General features: G+C 36.9%; 1 protein-coding gene across 4 annotated transcripts in view; it reads right to left on the reverse strand.

Annotated features, from left to right (window-relative positions):
• RELN (reelin) overlaps positions 1 to 19,735 on the reverse strand; it is a 3,085,913-nt gene that overhangs the window by 2,645,739 nt on the left and 420,439 nt on the right. The window lies entirely within an intron of this gene.

Genomic DNA, 19,735 nt, shown 5'->3' on the forward strand with positions numbered 1-19,735 from the left:
AGAGACTTCCCAGACTCTGGAATAGACTGCCCATACATGTCAAACAGAGTGCCTCTTTGGCCCTTTTCAAAAGGAACATTGATGATTGGATGGGAGATAGGAAATTCACCCCAGGGATCACGTCAGTTACCCTGCTAGACAGGTGTCCAAGGAAGTAAATACTATGGGAAGAAATAGCCAGGGAATTGTTATGGCTAGGCTTGCATAGGCCCTAGGGCCAATAGCCTAGTACCAAGCTATGAACCTATATGTGTTTCTTACACAAATGATTCAAACAACAGACAGAGAGGCGCACACTCTTTGGTATATGAAACCCACTGTTTATCATTTTATGTACCAATTGACCTGCACCTCATATAGAGGAATATGAATTTGCATGCATGCAACATTTGTCATATGCTAGTCTGTCAGAAGCTGGCCACAGAAGCCAGAAGAGCTGGTTCAATGAGACAATGTCTTAGACTCAATGGAAGGATGGTCCAACAGACCAGCACAACTTCCACTAGTTCTAAGAAGGTGAATAGTCTGTGTGGGTTGTCATGAGAGTTTCTACTGGATCACTAGGACTACTGTTTGTTTTAGTAACAGGTTGAATGGGGTGAATGGGATGCAAAATTGCTGAGGCTCCTCCCTTGTGCAAGGTGGGAAAGGGGAGCTGATGCTTTAGCAGTGCACGTTACTGTAGATTATAGAGGCGGTCATTTAGTCACATCATTTCTGCACTCCGTATGTTTCAGATGCAGGACCTCATACTTCATTTGGTAGCACCTCAGCAGGTACCTCTTTAAACATTAATACACCCCTGTGCATCATGCATGGCCTCATTTTCATCCATGGTGTCCTATCCAGACTGTCATTTGTTCATTTCTACTTTGTTGACCGAGTTAGTCCCACAAGGCCAATGGCCGCTTTTCAGGTGAGATCTGAGCTGGAAAACACATCAGGGAACTTCTCCTATCATTATCCCACTCGCAGTCTGTAGGTCCAACAAGTATGCATGAGCATATTTTCCATTAATAGTGCAATGGCAGCTGGGAAAAAGATGCAGTATGGGGAGAGTGAATGAGGAGATGAGGTAATGCCATTTCTATTGAGGAGAATGAGACCCAAGTGCAGAGAAGTTCGGAGGAGTTGTTTCAGGTGGAGTTATTCAACAGTTTGAAGATGGATGAGTGATCGCATGGTAAATTATGGCTACAACCCTCTAGTTAGGAGGGTTGCAGGACGATTTTTTGGTTGACTTGTTGGAAGAAAAATAACCAGATAATCAGAATGATTTATCTTGGGAAGAAGCAATGGAAAGAATTAGGAAGAAAGAGGTGAAAGAATTTAGGAGAAAGCTGTTTGCAGACATAATAATGGAGAAGAAAGAAGGGAAAATGGAAAGTAAAAGAATAATGGAATTGGGAAGACAGTTTGCAGAATGTATACAAGGTAAAGAAGAGAAGACATTGGACAGGTAGGAAATATGGGACACCGTGAGTGTGCCTTTAGGAATAAAACTCAAGAAATAACAGCATTTATTTTGATTAAAAAGACATATTGTGACATTTTTTAATCTGCTATAGGACTAGAGACTTTGTTGGAAAATCATAACAAGAATAAATACAGGTAACCATGGATTACGTACACTGTTAAGACTTTTTTCATGAAACACAAAGAAAGTGAATATCTGATTTCAAACAGAGATGGATAGAGAGATATCAGAGGGCATTTGTTACAGAATTTTTGTACAGAAGTTAAACGTATTTCAGAAGTACTGGATAACAGGGGACTATGGATTGGGGGTTGGGACTATAATGTCATATTGAAAATAGAAAATGATCAAATTATTCAAATTCCTAGGATGATTAACATACAACATGTTTTTTTTTTGTGTGGAAAAAAGGGTAATTTTGTTGGAAACTGTGATAAAAAGAAATGTTTCATATGTGGGGTTTATGGTCATGATGCAAGACAATGTGAAAAGAAATATTTTAAATCTAAACAAACAGGGCATTTATGGGAAGATTGTGAAAAAAAGTCCAGAAGCACTATAGCAAAAAACGGCAATACAAATTGTTGTAAAATTCGTCCTCAAGTTTATTGGAATACACGAACAGTTGGTAAGCGCTTTCAGCTGTATAAACTCAGCCTTCATCAGACAAAATAAACCACACTGACATTTTGTTATATATTATATGCTTAATTAACCAATTAATAAATAATTCAATTAATTAGGTCTTATTGCATCTATAAAATCTCAATTTGCATAAAATATGCATGCCGATAAAATACACATAATATAATATAATATGAACCACAATTAAACAACATTGCAATAAATATCATTATAAAACCATAACTAATGAATTCTCCTATCTATTGAATTATGCCATATGGCCATTAATTAGAGACTGCATGAATAATATTTGAGACGTCAAAGATTGTGAAAAAGAACAAAAAGAAAATGTAAGTGTGGAAGGAAATAGAAGGGAAGAAGGGAAACAAACAGTCTTTGAATTCTAGCAGTTAATATGAACAGCATAAAAAGTTTAGTAAGACGGATAGGGGTTTTGGAATGGTGTAATAAATGCAAGGTACATATTATAATAGAATATGTTAGAGGATTAACAAAGGAGGAAAGATTGCAAACAGAAAATTTATGGAGAGGAGGTATAATTTGGAATTTTGGAGAAGAGTCTCGTTCATATTGGTGTTATATAATATAGCAATTTCAATATTAATCTATACCTTAATCATATTAGGACAATTACTTGTAGTAGAAGTAAGATGGGAAAATAAAGTACATAGAATTATAGTAGTATATGCATATGTATCATATAAGAGAGAAAAAAGTTGTTTAAAGAAATATTTGATTATATAATAGTTAATATGGACATCATAATTACAGACAATTTTAACTGATTTAAGGGATAAATAAGATCAGTTAAGAAAATGAGAGAGATCATGAGAAGTGGAAATTTGGTGTTAGAGAATATAAATACAAGCACATATAGGAAAGGAGATATTAAGACTGTTTATTTTTTAGTTTCTAAAAGTATAAAGATTGTTATAGAAGAAGCGGTACAAACAGATTTATCAGATCACATGACATTATGGATAGAAACTGAAGAAAATAAAGAACATATAAAAATTGGAAAGGGAATTAAAAAATGAAATAGTCTGGAATGTAAAAGGGAAAAGAAATGTATGTCAGTTATGGAATCCAATATTGGACCAATATTTAGATTCAGTTGGGGTTCTAGATGGAAAGAACATGTAACTAAGAGAACTTTTTATAATAATTGGACAGAATGGTGGTGAGTATTTAAACAAAAATTTAAATCTGGTTACTTACAATGGTAATGTGGATTAAGACAAAAAGACAAACAAGAATACATGGAGTTACAAAGTAAACCATTAGAAAGTTTGGGGGAAAATTAAAATGTTTATTCTGGAAAAGAGGAAGAGATATATAAAAGAAAACAAGAAATATAAAGTGATTATTATTATATAATCAAATATATTTTTGCTAGCAAAAAAGGAAGAGGTGTTTCTTTATTTACGTAAAATGGTTAAAGAAGAAAGCAACATGATGAGGGAAATGAAAAGGGGAGGTGGCACAGTAATATATATCTATATATATATATATAGAGAGAGAGAGAGAGAAAGAGAAAGAGAGATAGAGAGATACAGTGAGGGAGAGAAATAGAGATAGATATAGATATCTAGAGATACATAGATGGGAATAATAACATACGTGACCAGTATACATATGATGCCAAAAGACATGGAAAAACAATTTATTGGACCAATATTTAGATTCAGTTGAGGTTCTAGAATAAATACAGTGAGATGAGGAGTCTTGTACATGGATAAGGATGGGGCGGTTACTGAACTGCGTAGTTAATGGGGCATCTTTAAATTTGTACAGGGTACTAAGATGGATAAATGGAAAAGAAAATGATTTGGTAACAAGTTTGTTTAAGACAAAATATGATAGAGAATGGATTTTAATAACATTTAATAAGAGGGAAAGCGAACGGAGAAATGAAAAAAATAAAAACATGGAAATTAAATATGGAAACAGTGGAAAATTATATGGTATAAAACATAATGCTGGAAAATTATTGTGTAAACCCATAAAAGCATTTGACAGAAGAGAAAATTAAAGCCATAAAATGAAATGCATGATGCATGAAAAATATAGAAAGCCAAGATTTCTTATGGAGATTTAAATCAAAAGATTGGCAATGATGGGAATCATGCCTTATAAAAAGTAATTGAAAGGGTGTGTCTTTTTTGTAGTGAATTAGAGACTTTAGATCGTGCTTTTCTGGCGTAACAGAGTATACAATTTATGAGAAACATTAACAGAGAAAAAGATCTTGAATGAAATTCAAGAACATAATTACATATGGATATGACTGAATATTGATTTTATGAAGGTAAGTCAGGAATATGTTAAAAGCTTGAGCAAAAAAATGTTTTGTAATATTTGGATTATTTCTAATGAAAGATTAACTGAGATAATGCTTAATGGAAATAGGCTTATCCCAAATAAAGTAAGAAAGATTAAGTGGTGGTTATAGAAAAAAGGAGTGGGGGGTCTATGTGCATGTGATATGGAAATGTTGAAAAGAATGAAGGAATGGAAATTTGATGTGCATTTTTTGTAAATATATAAATATGTGGCTGTATCAGCTTGCATATATTTGTAAATATGTGTAAATACTTGTACATAATAAAGGACCCCTGCTATTTTCAGTAAATGCCATGGGATCTTTTATATCCACAAACTCAGACAGATAGGACCTCGGTTTAATATCTGAAGGACAGCACACTCTGGAGTGCAGCACTGCCTTATGCTGCAACACAGTGTCAGTACTGGAAATGAAGCAAGGTTTCAACAGTGGAACTCTAGGGATCTGGGAAAATATCTGATTCCAGCTGTTTTACCTGTATTTTAAGATTATGCCAGTGCAATGCACCTTTTATTGGTATAAAACTCATTGCAAACTAGGAATGTTATATCAGCACAAAAATTTCATGAACCCAACCACCAAGACCACCCTAGCTTCTACTTATCTGCTTTCCACTCTTCTCTATGGTGCTCCCATACTGACTAACATTCAGACTACCTTAAAAAATAAACTAGAATCATGCTACAATAAAGCTGCAAAATTTGCTCTTAATGCCTCACACACCACTGTACTTCCCTTAAAACCCTTAACGGGTTAAAACTCTCTCTTCTCCTTGACCAATTACAACTTAATATGGCACACAGTTATATACCAAACTGATAAATGACCAGCTCTGAACTCACTCTTCCAAATCTACTCACCCAATATAAATCTCTGTTCTAAAGACAAACAACTAGCAGCCATACACAGACCAATCAAAAAAGCTGGTCAATGTCTATATTCCTACACTGTAGCAAAACATTGGAATGACCTACCAAGCAGCAGCAGGGCAATTCCTAACCACAAAAATTTTAAACTCACACTAAAAAAAATCAGCAACACACCATCTGCCCCTGTTTCATATCAACCTAGCAACCCCTATAACTTTCAACTGGACCTCCCCACTTAATTTTCTTTCTCTCAACAAACTTGCCACTAATCTCACTAATGTACTTACACTAACCTTTTCCTTCTCCTAACCTCTCCTTATCTTCCTAAGATGTACTCCCCTTCTTAAATTGTACAAACTTCCTTATACTTGCTTTTTATCATCCCTTCTTCAAAACTGTAACCAGAAGAACTACTTATAGTAACCTTTATTCTTGTACACTTTGATTAAACTCAAAATACTGATGGAATCTTCAACTACCACGATGCCTTTGCAGCCAGCCATAACATGTAGACAATATTTCCTTTGAACTCTAATTATCACTGCATATCAATTTTGCAAAATGTCCTTATTGCTGTATAATTATTTTCATCTTTGTAAAATATTTTTCTATTGCCTATCTTTATTTGTATTTTCAATTGTTATACATTGTCGAGCTTTTCTCCTCGGGCCTCCACCTGAAAATGAGTTCCCAACCCAGTCGGACTTTCCCGATCAGCAAATGGCAAATAAATAAAGTATTTTTGAACCCATCAGCTTGTCTGACAAGTTTTCCAATATTGTCACAGTTTCTACAGCAAGATTGACTTACTTGAAAGTTCTGACTAGTAAAAAAAACAAAGAAACCAGTCTTTGCAATTTAGAAAAATAGTAAACAAATTATGTTCACACAAACACACATGGCACGCATGTTTATGTATATATTTGTGCTCATACATGCATGCATGTGTGTGTGTGTGTGTGTGTGTGTGTGTGTGTGTGTGTGTGTGTGTGTGTGTGTGTGTGTGTATACATGCATGTGTAAATAGAATGTGTTTACTAATTTTTTTTAAATTTCAACTACTGGTTTCTTTGATTTTAGAGAGAGGGAGAGAGACAGACAGAGCGTTAGCCATTGTATTAAGTGAGAAGCATTAGAAAAAATGCCTTATGCATTTGTAAAGAATAAGATTTAGTTGTTTAAACTTACTTGGCATCTCCACATCCTAGTTATAATTCAAAATTATGGGATTTAGCCTGTCACTTTTTGCTGATCATCTTTCTAGACATGACAAAAATGTATGTGTTGCCACCTATAACCTTGACAAACACCTCTCTGTTATGGTTTGTAATGAGGTCATGTCTTCCTGGAATGAAGGTTTCCTGATCTACCTGACATTATCTTTCTTCATGCTCATTTTTGCTGAGTTATTCTCTAACTCATATGCTGTAGATTCTCTTTTGCTAATTTTCTCTCTCTGCCATCACTTCTCAGTTTTCATTATGCTCAAGGACATCACAGTTGATAGGTTCTTCCCAGCCTCCAGGTCAGCATCGGATGTGTTAAATTAACCTATTGAAGATGATCACAGAACCTTTCTAGCTCTATATTGTTTCATATCCTTCAACCATTCACTCTAAATGTTGGCTGTAGTAAATAAAACTGCTAATGCCTGACAAACCATCTAAATGAAAAAAAAATCTGAAAAAAAGATTCTTTTTCTTCAAGTTTACACATTTGCCGTCTGCAAATTCACAAACTTCTTAGTATACTGGTCAAGATTCCCTCTAAGGTAAACATAAAAAATAAAAGACACACACACAGTCACAGACTTACTATACACTTAACTGTTCTGTCATAGCTAAGCTGTTGTACTGATTATATCTAAATAAGTAATGCATGTTAATTTAGTTTACTATCACTATTTTTAAATCTGTCATATTCCCCCATTTATCAACCATTTGGACATAGTGTCAATCACCATACCCTGGGCCCATTCATGCTAAACTTGAAAAATAAAAATCATGCAATATACACACAACACACACACACACACACACACACACACACACACACACACACAAATGCACACAGAACTTACTCAAAAATAGACACCTAGAAATTAATTTTAGCGTTACTGAAATTAAACAAAACTAAAAGAAATGAATAAAAAATTAATAAATAAAACATTAGCACTGTGACTTATCAATCATAAAACTGTAGTACTTAGAAACTGAATCTGAAAACAAGCACTATAAATATACCTTTGAATTAACTAAAACCATAAATATACCACATACCTAAAAGATGTACCTAAAAGATGTTAACCTAATTATCATTATGTTCAAGTAGCATTGTTAAAAAATACAAAAAAGATTAAAAAATATAAAAAAATTACCAGAGAAGTACAACAGAGGTACAACAGAAATACATCCAGGAAGCAGTCCAGTCATATACCCTATGTTAACCTACAAAGCAGCCCTGTTCAACAATCGTAATTATTGCTCTGCACTGGAATGAATGGGAAACATATATTTATTTATTTTTATTTATTTTACATTTGTTTACCGGGCAAGTACAACTGGGCAGTATTTGTTTGTTTTCAGCAGAGGCCCGGGGAGAAAAGCTCCACGTAGTACATCATGTTACAAAAACATTCAAATACAGAAAGCATGCAACTTAATTACAAAAACAAGATAGTTGCTAAAGTTCTGTACAAAAATATTCAATGTAGTCCTTTTTGAAGAACATTTAAGCAATACAGAAAAAGTAAAATAGAGGTGGATAATGTAAGATTATGATACACTTTGAAGCATCATATCTGTTGCTACAAAAGAAGTTTATCATGTAAAGCACCATTTGCATTTCTAAGTGAAAAAGGACTGGGTATTTATTAGGTTAGTCAGGTTCTTGACAGTTACATATACCAGATTTGGATAGATAGGACTTCAGCTGACTTTTGAAGCTGAGTTTGTTATTTTGCATTCTGATTCTTTTAGGGAGGGAATTCCAGTTTTTGGCAAATGCACTTAAGTAGATGGAGTCAGCAGACATATATTTGCTTTTGGAAATTTCTACTAGCATTTTATGTGTAGATCTTAGTTGGCAGTTGTTGTTGTTGAGATTGAATAAGTCTATTAGAGCTGGTATTTTATTGGGGTGATATACTATTTGATGTGCCATGGTAAGCTGATTAACGTTCAGTAGGTTAGGTAGTTTTAGCCAGCCTAGTTGTTTAAGTACTAGACAGTGATGGGATCGATATGAGCAGTTGGTAGCAAGTTTTGCTATCTTGTTGCAGCAAGTGGTTAATTTGTTTATGTTACCTTTGTATATAGTAATGTGGAAAGTAGGTGAGTTCTAGCTATGATTACTTTACTGTCAGTGGTAAGATAGTTTTTACATCGATAAAGGGTGATTACTTTTTTGTGAACTTTAGTTATAGTCTGGTCTACATTTATTTATTTATGTATTTATCAGAATGAGCCACTGTCAACATATTCTCTGTACACTGGCATTTCTTGGTGAACAGGATTATCACTTGCATAATGATGCTAGGAGTAGCATCTGCTTTACCATCTCAAAATGTGTTAATAGCTGCTGTGGGATACAGTATCCATGATGCTGTATGCTTCTACCCACCACATCACAGCAGGGCCCATCAATGGCTGATACACTATCCCCTCCATGACCATGACATAGGTGGCCACATATGGGATCAAGTTGGATGCATGGAATGCCTAGTCCAGTGGACACAAAGGTTTGTGTAGCATTAATCTTCCATGTTTTGAAGATCTTCTAGAATTAAACTGGAGACACGCCAGGAATTTCTCAGCCATCAGTCTCACGAATCCTACACCAGTTCCTAGATGTGATGGTGACATGTGGAGGAACAGATGCAGTCCCCATGGACAACAGAGGAAAGAAAGAACACTACACAGGCATTCTATGATGGGTCTATATTATAACAACGAAAGATTAAAATTGCGAACACTCTAATTATCAAAAATGCCGGACCTCAAACTCACTATTGTGGGGTGCTGCGCTCCCCACACTAAATATATATATATATATATATATATATATATATATATACATATATATATATATATATATATATATATATATATATATATATATATATATATTTACCAACTCTGAGATTGCACTACAGTGAGGAAAGGGCAAATATTCAAATCTTTACTGTACTGCGATCTCACAAAAAGCACTTTGAGGTCCGGCATTTTCGATATTTAGAGAATTCGCAATTCTAATCATTTGTTGTTATAATATAGACCCTTCTATGACATAGCACAGTTCACCAAAACCCTGGAGGCTATTGTCTGCACCTACATTGCCATCAAGATCCCACCTAGTCCACATCGCACCCATCAACTGCCAGAGGGTGTGCAACAAACTGTGCATTGTATACAATGAGTCTGTGTGTCATCTAGGCAGTTCCCATTATTTCTACATCTGGCACATGTGTAACATATGCCAGCATTTCATGCAAGGAAGACTTTCCACAGCTTCTTCTCTCTGGTACAATTTGTCAGCCCCAGAGCCCAGTAACACAAGACATGTCATTCTGCTTATAATGGTTCTTTCTGTTGTGTGTTACTGGTGATGTCACATATGTCTTGGAGCCATGGCTGATGGCCCAAACTCACAGCCCTCAGACAAAAGCAAAGAGATAGAACAATACCCCATTGGTGCAGGCTTGGAATGTTATCAGACATGTTCAGAGAGCTGAAGCATTGCTTCAGTTGCCTTGGTACATCTAGCAGTGCACTGCAGTGCACTCCCAAGATGTGCAACACAATATTTTGGTGTATGCCATGTAACACAATATAGTGATATGTAAATAGTTACAGTAAGAAGAGTCATCCTCCCTGCTGTTTTACATTAAGAAGAGTCAGCCTCCCTGCTGTTTAGGATAGTGTACACTAAAAACATGTACCCATTTTTTTAATTAATTGCAAAGTACCACTGGAACTCCAACTCATCCGGAAGCTGACTGAAAATATAATATTGCTGGCAAAAATAAGTAACAACAATCAAACCCACCCACAAAGGACTGCATAAAAAACATTTACCCCCATTGTTTTAAATTAAGTACAAAGTACCACTGGAACTCCCACTCATCCTGAAACTAACTGAAAATATAACATCACTGGCAAAAGTAAGTAACAACAATCGATAACCCCCAAAGGACTGTGCAAAAGGTATGCTTGATATATTTATCTACTTGCAATAGCTTTTAAGAGAGTCTTATCCAGTGCTTAAATCAGCTTGCTATGTAATGTGCACACCACTAGAGGACTCCAGCCCCTGACATTAACACCTCCTATACTCCAAGATACTTTATTAAACTATCTCCAGTATAGTCACTGTGCATGGTGCCAGTATAATCTGTACATGACTGGCACAAGGATTAATATGACAGGCTGACTTAAGTTTTCTCTCTACTTAATTCCACATTCACTTGTAAATATATATTTTCCTTCTATCTCTTTTTAGATTTCAAAAGTAAACATCATTGTCTTAGCTTAAAGCAATAATATTGGCTTGAGCTGCACAACTATCTAACATATTCACAACTAACTACAGCTCACAAACTCATTAATTATCCAAAAAATGCCCTGCACTACAAAGCTTATTACTACTCTACTGTCTAGCAAGGGAACTCAGTTCTAGTAACAAAATGTATTACTTACAAATAATTCAAATAATGTTGCAGAAGACTTGCTCTACTCCCAATACATTGCTAAACTCTGGAATAGTATCCCCATGCAAATAAAACTCTGCAACAAATTCAGCAGTTTTAAACCACTGATTAAACAACGTCTTAACCAATCCTGGTCCTGTACATGCTCAATACAAGGTTAAAACTTTGCGTTCACTGTACAATGTGCTCCAAATACTCTCCTTAAAGTTACACATGTTATTTCGCTTTAGTAGCTTCCACCTCTGTAACATCTTAGAATGTAAAAATGCAACTACTGTTTGTTTATAAATCGAAATGGAAATGTAACTACTCTGTGTTTGACTGGAACTTAGTATAATGCAATGTAAGCAAACTGAGCTTTTATCTCCGGGCCTTCGCTGAAAATGGGCATTACCCAGTCGGAATTTCCCAGTAAACAAAGACAAGTAAATAAATAAATAAAATACATAATAAATAAGAGCCAACACATACTCACAGCAATTTTAAACCAACTTTTTCTTTGTGCAAACACAGTTGCAAAGGCTGCAAAGTGTTCTTCTCCTTATCTGCATTAATCTGCAGATTTCTAATAGTTTTTGGAGTTGCATCATCCCTGCCGTGGATTTCAACCTGCTCTGTTCCACCTTCACAGAACTCAAGCTCCAAGCTGCTCCCTTAACCTACCCCCAATTCCCACACACCTTCACTGCATCTATTATTATAGTCATCTAGCACAACCCATTATATCCTTTAGTTAATCATCATCCAGTAAAACCTCAACCACCAATAAAAGCAACCTATAATCCTACCTCCTATCTTCCAGTAAAATTTCAAAGTTTTCATCAGTATCCACATTTTCAAAATCCATACCACTTCTTCTACCACCTCTAGGCATACACCATATCTTCCTCCACCCCACCGCACACCACTATTTACCTGCTATAGCCTATCCTTACAAACATACATCATAGCTAATAAATACACTACTAGAATGATCCAACTACTACATTTTCATTCAAAATGTTCCTAAACCCTACTCCATATCATTTCCATTACTATGAAGTAGCTGTTGCATCTAATACTCCATTTTAGGACGCAACTTTCTTATGCAACCTCCATAACCATTCTTGTCCTGTTCACACACATCACAACCTTAGAATTTCACACACAGCATCTTCATTTTTGTCCAACAAACTCTCAAATAAAGCAATCTTTTACTATTTTTTATTGATATCCCCAAACTGTTTCCACATTCACTACAAACACCATTTACCTTTAAACACATAAAATACAAGAAGGCATCACAATTCTGCACCCACGTATACTACAAAAGCCTAAATAGTTTTAGTTATGTCAGCATATTACAGTTAAACTTTTCCAAAGTGGTGACATCCACCCAAACTGTGACCCACATAGTAATGCTCAACCAAACCAACCCCTCCATCTTACAATATGTCTTATTTCTCAAACCACAAATCAGACCAAAACCTATTTCTTCTAAATACAAATTTTCAAGACATATTCAACAAAACCCAAGACCTACACACATCCCTCTCACATTTATAACACAGGCATAGTTACAGCTGAAACCTGCCTAAGGTCAGAAATATTTAATAATGAAGCAATCCCCCCCTGGAAATGGCACAATCCAAACACACAAACTAGTAAAAGGAAGAGGTGCGGTAGCAATAATCTTTAAAAACACCCAACGACTAACCCAACCCACTCAAAATATCCCAAAATTTCAAAACTCTGAAATTCTTATTTCCCACATCAAACTCAATAATAGCAAATCCATCTGGCTAACAGGACTTTACATCACCCCCAGAAATATTCTGGCTAAAACTGAAGAATTTCTATAGTGGATACCCAACAATATAAATAAAGAGAATATAATCTTAGGCAACATAAACATGGGTAGGAAACAAATAACCAGTGCTGTACCTGACCTAAATTTATTTGGTTTCTCAAATTTAATAAATGTTACTACCAGGACACATACAAAAAAGTGAAGAAACCACACTAGACCGGATTCTTACAAGCAAGCCTCACAACATCAATGTCAGTGGAACTTGACCAGCTAAAATTACTTACTACCAGAATACACAAAAATTTGTAAAGAAACCACACTGGACAAGCCTCACAACATCAATGTCAGTGGAACTTGACCAGCTAGAATTACTTACTACCAGAATACAGAAAAATATGTAAAGAAACCACACTGGACAAGCCTCACAACAGCAATGTCAGTGGAACTTGACCAGCTAGAATTACTTACTACCAGAATACACAAAAATATGTAAATAAACCACACTAGACCGGATTCTTACAAGCAAGCCTCACAACATCAATGTCAGTGGAACTTGACCAGCTAGAATTACTTACTACCAGAATACACAAAAATATGTAAAGAAACCACAACATCAATGTCAGTGGAACTTGACCGGCTACAATTACTTACTACCAGAATACGTAAAAATATGTAAAGAAACCACACTGGACAAGCTTCACAACATCAATGTCAGTGGAACTTGACCAGCTAGAATTACTTACTACCAGAATACTCAAAAATATGTAAATAAACCACATTGGACAAGCCTCACAACATCAATGTCAGTGAACATTTACCAGAGAGTATTAGATACCACCTACCCACTTATGCTATTAAATAGTGGCTAAACATTCTATCCAATTATGCTATTAAATAGTGACTAAACATTCAGAGCAGGTAACTCACAAGCATATCCAAAACTTGCATAATTTCAACTCCAAACTCTTTCCAACAACCTTAATGCAATATAATTGGAACTGTCTAAAACCGTATCACTAGGTGAAGCAGTTATTCACTTTAACTATATCTTCCTATCTGTATTGAACACTCAGAAATAACAGAGTTAAATCCATCCCAGCACCCTGGCTAACAAATTTTTCTAAGCAACTATTGAGAAAAAAGAGACCATGCCTGGAAAACATATACAAAAAAAACAAAATCCAAGCAATCCTACAAAATTACAGAATCTCACAAAAAAACAGATACTTAGTGATACGAAAGCATATTTTACTGATCTACAACATTCTCAGCAAAATAACCCCACATTTTTCTGACAGTCACTGCTCAGTCCAGGACAAACCTCTACCCCCCCCCCCCCACACAACAACAACATCAACAACAACAAGAACTTGCCATCCAGGTAACACAGCAATTCAATTCAACACCCACTATGTAAACTCTGTCTTGACACTAACCAAGCAAAACTCCTCCTTATCTCCTAACGATTCCTCAACCCCATACTACCAACAAGATACTCTTTAAACATTATAGTGTCCCCAACTCAACAATAAAAAATACTTAGTAAAACTGAAACCTACAAATTTACCAGCTGAATTCCTGAAAACAGCAGCAGAGGCTATAGCACCCCCAGTCTCCATACTAATTAATAGTTCAGTACAAGAGAACCACTTCCCCAATATCTGAAAATTATCATACATTATTATCTCTCCATAAAGGTGAGAATTCTACAGCCCTTACCAACTACTGCCCACTTGCTATTCTCCCACCCCTGTCTGAGATATTAAAAAATGTATCCACACCCAGCTACTCAAATACCTCACCAACCACAACCTTCTCTCCTCCACTCAATATGGCTTTCAACGTAACCACAGCAGCACTACTGCTACTCTAAACTTCACAAATACAGTTAATTAATTCAGAAGCACCAGAAAGTTAGTCTCAGCAGTCTTCCTGGACCTGTCCAATGCATTTGATAAAGTAGCACACCAAAAACCCCTCCAGGAGCTAGCCTCTTTAGGTTTCAATCCCCATGATTAACAAGGTTCCACATCTACTTAGCCAATAGGAAACAAGCCATGAAATGGCATCAGGATTACTCTGATTTCCTTCCAGGACCAGTCAGCATCACTCAGGGATCAGTTCTAGTTCCCCCCTAATCTTCACTATTTCTATCAATAACATACACTCCACCACTAAACAAGCTACTTTGGTACAATGCCCCCTAAAAGCTACTCCAGTCAACAACAATCATTTCATATCATATTTGCCAATAAAACTAAAATGGAATGCAAAAAACAAGTCCAACTCCTTGGAGTATTACTTGATGATAGTCTCAAATGTGACCTACACCTACTACTAGCCATCAAAAAGATAAACTGGAAGATAGGATCCCTCTATGGAGCCAAAAAATGCATTACTAATCTTTCCAGGAAAATCATAGCACAAACATACCTACTTCACTCCCTGCTCTTTGCCTCTCCCATCTTTACAAACATTAACACAACCATCAGAAAGAAACTAGAGATGACCTGTAAAAAAAAAATCGCAAAATTTGCAACTAGTAATCCCCACAAAACCCACCACTACCACAGCTATGAAAAGCTTTAACTGGCTACAACTTACAGACTGCCTCTACTACTCAAAGCTTATCATAGCCATAAACTAATACATTCTCCAGAAAATTGCCCAGCACTAAAAAAAATACAACAACCCTGTATCACTAATCAACTCCTATGGTTCATCCTCAAAGCTCTGCTATCCATCGCAAGATATAATAGCATCGCAGGTGATTCATTATACTCTAACCAGGTAGCAATACCTGGAACCAAATCTCTGAAATAAGACAAATAGACACTATAAATAGCTTTAAGGTGTCACTGAAGAAGCACCTCGTAAACAACTGGTTGTGCTCTTGCATTACTCCACGCTGACCCCCCCCCAGAACTCAACCACACTCCTCCTTCTGATTACACTCTATTAACTTTTTCTTTACTCTAACTTACACACAATTTCTTTATATAAAATTACAATAGCCTAACACCCAAAATGGGCCTCTATACTTTGGTCATGATTTTACATGCCTTCCACTCCAGCCTACAACCCACTTATTTTCTCCTATAAATCATTTTCTTCCAAGTAACCACTGATACATTTATTTCTTTCATACATGCTTTTACCTTCTATCCATCACACCCTCTACAAATATAGCATCCTACCAGAATTATTCTTTATTTGAATAGAACCTCCAGTATAATCCTTTCACTTCCTGTGTTATCCATCTTTACATAGTCTGACTAAAAAATTCACTCGATACATTAGTTAGTGTTAATGTCAAATCTGTCTGTAATCAACTGCATCGTGTTTCAATAACTCAAATGTGTATGAAAGGTAGTCTGCATTATCTTACTGATTGTGATATTATACAATTCACTGTAGTACCTATATTATATTGTATTTTTCTGTCATATAATGTGTTTGTTCTTATGTGTGGAGCTTGTCTCCCCAGGCCTCAGCTGAGTAAGTAAACAAAGTAAAAAGTTCCCAGTAAACAAAGAGAAATAAATAACAAATAAAATAGGAAGAGACAATAGCTATGGTTGACACTTACATGCCAGCAGTGTAGGAGGAGCTTGATGAGGATTCTGAGAAGGATGCAGCTGCACAAGTCTCCCAAGCAAAGCAGAGGCAGGTGTAATATGTTGTGGCATCAGCAAACAGGTGCTATCTGGTTCACAACTACAAGTCATGATACCACAAACACAGAACAAAATTGATGCATACATTTACTCACTCATACAGTACAGTGCCTGGACTGACTATGCTGTGTGTTAGACACTACCTAACTCACATAACCCAGGGAGTGGGCAGGCTGGTCATCATCATTCACACAATTTAGAGGCACAGTAGCACAGAATAACAGTACTAGCATAGGTGCAAGGGTCATGGTGGTGCTTGCAGTCAGTCTGCATACAACTTGGGTGTTGTCAGTATTGGCGACCATGGCTTCCAGGAGTGAAGTGCTGGCCAGATGTAGCAACTGTCCTTGCAGAAGCAGATGTGGACACATATGCATTTGGGAGGCCACATACTGTGGGCCCTGTGTGGAGGATCATGACCATGTTCCCTCCATTGTACTCATGGTAGGTGGCTAGCTGATATTATAGCCTGTCTGGTCAGGGTATGTGTCATTTGGAAGGCAGTTACCAGGGCATGGGCCACTGTGAAAGTACATGATCCTGAATGTGATGTGTGGAGTTCGCCCACAGCAGACTGGGCAAACATCTCGCATGTCTACAGGACCTTCAATGTCAATAGATGGTGGCAATGGTGGAGTTAAATGACTGCCATCTATGTCTATGCGAGCAGTCATGGCAAAGTGAAGCTAGCCAAGTGTGCAAAGCAGCCATCCCCAGAGCCTCTGATGGTCATCACTACCTACAATATGTTTTCATGTGCAAGTCTGAAGGTGAGAGGTAGTGCCAGCAATGCCAGAAAAAGTAGGGTAGTGCATGTGAAACATATGCCAGCATAATTAACTGGTGTTTTGTAAAGAATTTTATGTCATTTCAATATCAAACTGATTTTTGCAGATGCTTGCGTTAAATGTGTTTGTAAAGTTGCTTGTGTTAAAAATACATCAACAATGGGTTCTGCTGGACAGAAAAGAAATATACATTGCCAGACTGTATTATAACTGAGGAAATGTATATATGTTAACAAAGGATGCTGGAAGGGAATGGATTAAGCTCAGCTCAGCTTACTTTAAGAAAAATATCTTGAAATTAAATTACTTGGTTTAAGCAGAAAATATTTTATCCTCACAGACCTGAATGCAGCAGAGGTGCAATGTCTGGGCTGGGATCCTGCTCTTATTGTCCTTAGTGGTGAACTAATTACTACCCTGGCTGGTAAGTATCTGCAAGCAGGATGAATGGGTTGGAATTGTTTTACAGTCTCCAGGTGCTGGAATAAACATTAGCAAAGTTCTAGGTGCCAGATCCTGACTCAAGTTCCTAATGAGGGGGTAGTGTGGAAACCACAGGATCAGGTGACCCCATGTGATGTCATTCTGTAACCAGAACTGACATTGTATTTATATACTAGTAAAAGATGTGACAGTGGCACTCAGCACTCTGTTTTGGAAGTGACCAGACCACCCACCCATTTCATCTTGCCTTGCTCTAGCAAGTAAGTAGGGAACAGTAATTATTCAGTCAGTTAGGAAAATATAGTGAGACTAGTTAAATATTGTTTTCTTGTATCTGTCTGAACCTTTCCATCTGTGCTGTTTTTATATTTCCTATGAATTGAAACTCCAGTGTTTATTTTAAATAGATATTCAGTATTTTCATGTCTTCTATTTTATTATTTATTATTAAATATAGCTATGCCTTTCATCATGGCTGGTCTTTTAGAAAATATTTTAACCCTTGAGAGTGTTTGCATTTATTTGGTGCCACTGTGGCTTCATGCTCCTGAAAGACTTGCCACTTGGTCAAACATTACCATTTCTATAAGCATTGATTTTACTAAGAGTAATTGGGTACCCTGGTAAGAGCTTTAAAGAATCTACCTTATAGTCTGGGTGGAGGTCGTATAGCTGGTAAATCTGTGCCAGCCTTTCTCAGGTGTGTGAATGTGTGTGTGTGTGTGTGTGTGTGTGTGGGTGTGTGTGTGTGTGTGTGTGTGTGTGTGTGTGTGTGTGTGTGTGTGTGTGTGTGTGTGTGTGTGTGTGTGTGTGAAAATCAAATCTCAAAATGTATGTGTGTCATCTACTTGGAACAGGGACACAGAGCAATGATTTTTGCAGAGAGAAAGGTGGAGTCTTATTTGGGGCCTGGAGAGAAAGTCTAGCCCCATGTCTGGAGTGTGGTCCCTGTGTGCTCTTAAGGGAAATTGTGCTCGGTGGAGAGAGCTACATCTGAAATTACTGTGTGTATCTATTTTTGTTCTAAGTGAACGTTCCCTACTGGTGCAGTGGAGAGGAGTAAGTTTCCTTGTTTACTGGCCAAGAGGATAGACATCACAGCAAGCAGTTATGAAGATTCACTAATAGCTGCCATCTGGGCTACCAGTTTCTGCAACAGTTGGAGATAATCACAGAGGCCATGGATATCTTTATATAGGCCACACAACACACTGAGGACCTCTGATGAGTCAAGTAGCATTCATTTATGTGTAAATCACAGCCCTGCACATTCACTATGCCTAGGGTAACATGATGTTATTATGTATTACCCTTTACTGAGCTCACTGACAGCCACATGCACACCTATCTCCAACCCCATGTGGGTGCACCTTGGAATTTGCTCATTTCCCAGATTCTGATAATGTTTGTACTACTTATGTATTGTGTGTGAGATGCACATGGACAGGATGTCCTTCACTGAACACCAAAGATGCAGGTAGGTTATTGTAGACATCTGCAGTCCTTTTAGCCATGGGGAGGGGAATATTCATCCACTGCTATTGTTGCTGACAGTGTCCCTGTGCCCTCTGATTGTGCGATATACACAATGTCATCACTCTTAGCATCTACAAATACGCTGGCCTCAGGCATGTGCAGACTTAAACTGTTGTATCCTCTCCCAATGGAATCTGTGAAAGCATACAGATAATGTAACTCTGTGAATGTTTGCTTATGTGTGACTACCATCACCAACCATGTAAAAGATATACAGCTTCTTGCCAGGAATTTACATAGCCTATGAGCATATACATACCTCTTGGCAGAGGAAGAAAGTGTTGTATTCTTAAGTCCCTGGGTGATAGAAATGCAGTAATGTATGTATGTATGTGCAAAGGTGCTGCACAATCTTCTTCTTTCAGCTGCTCCCATTAGGGGTCACCGCAGCAGATCAACTGTTTCCATTTCTTCCTGTCCTCTGCATCTTGCTGTCACACCAACCACCTGCATGTCCTC

Source organism: Protopterus annectens, chromosome 11.part0, assembly GCF_019279795.1.
Source record: "Protopterus annectens isolate FY-2018-M chromosome 11.part0, PAN1.0, whole genome shotgun sequence".
NCBI lineage: Eukaryota > Metazoa > Chordata > Ceratodontiformes > Protopteridae > Protopterus > Protopterus annectens.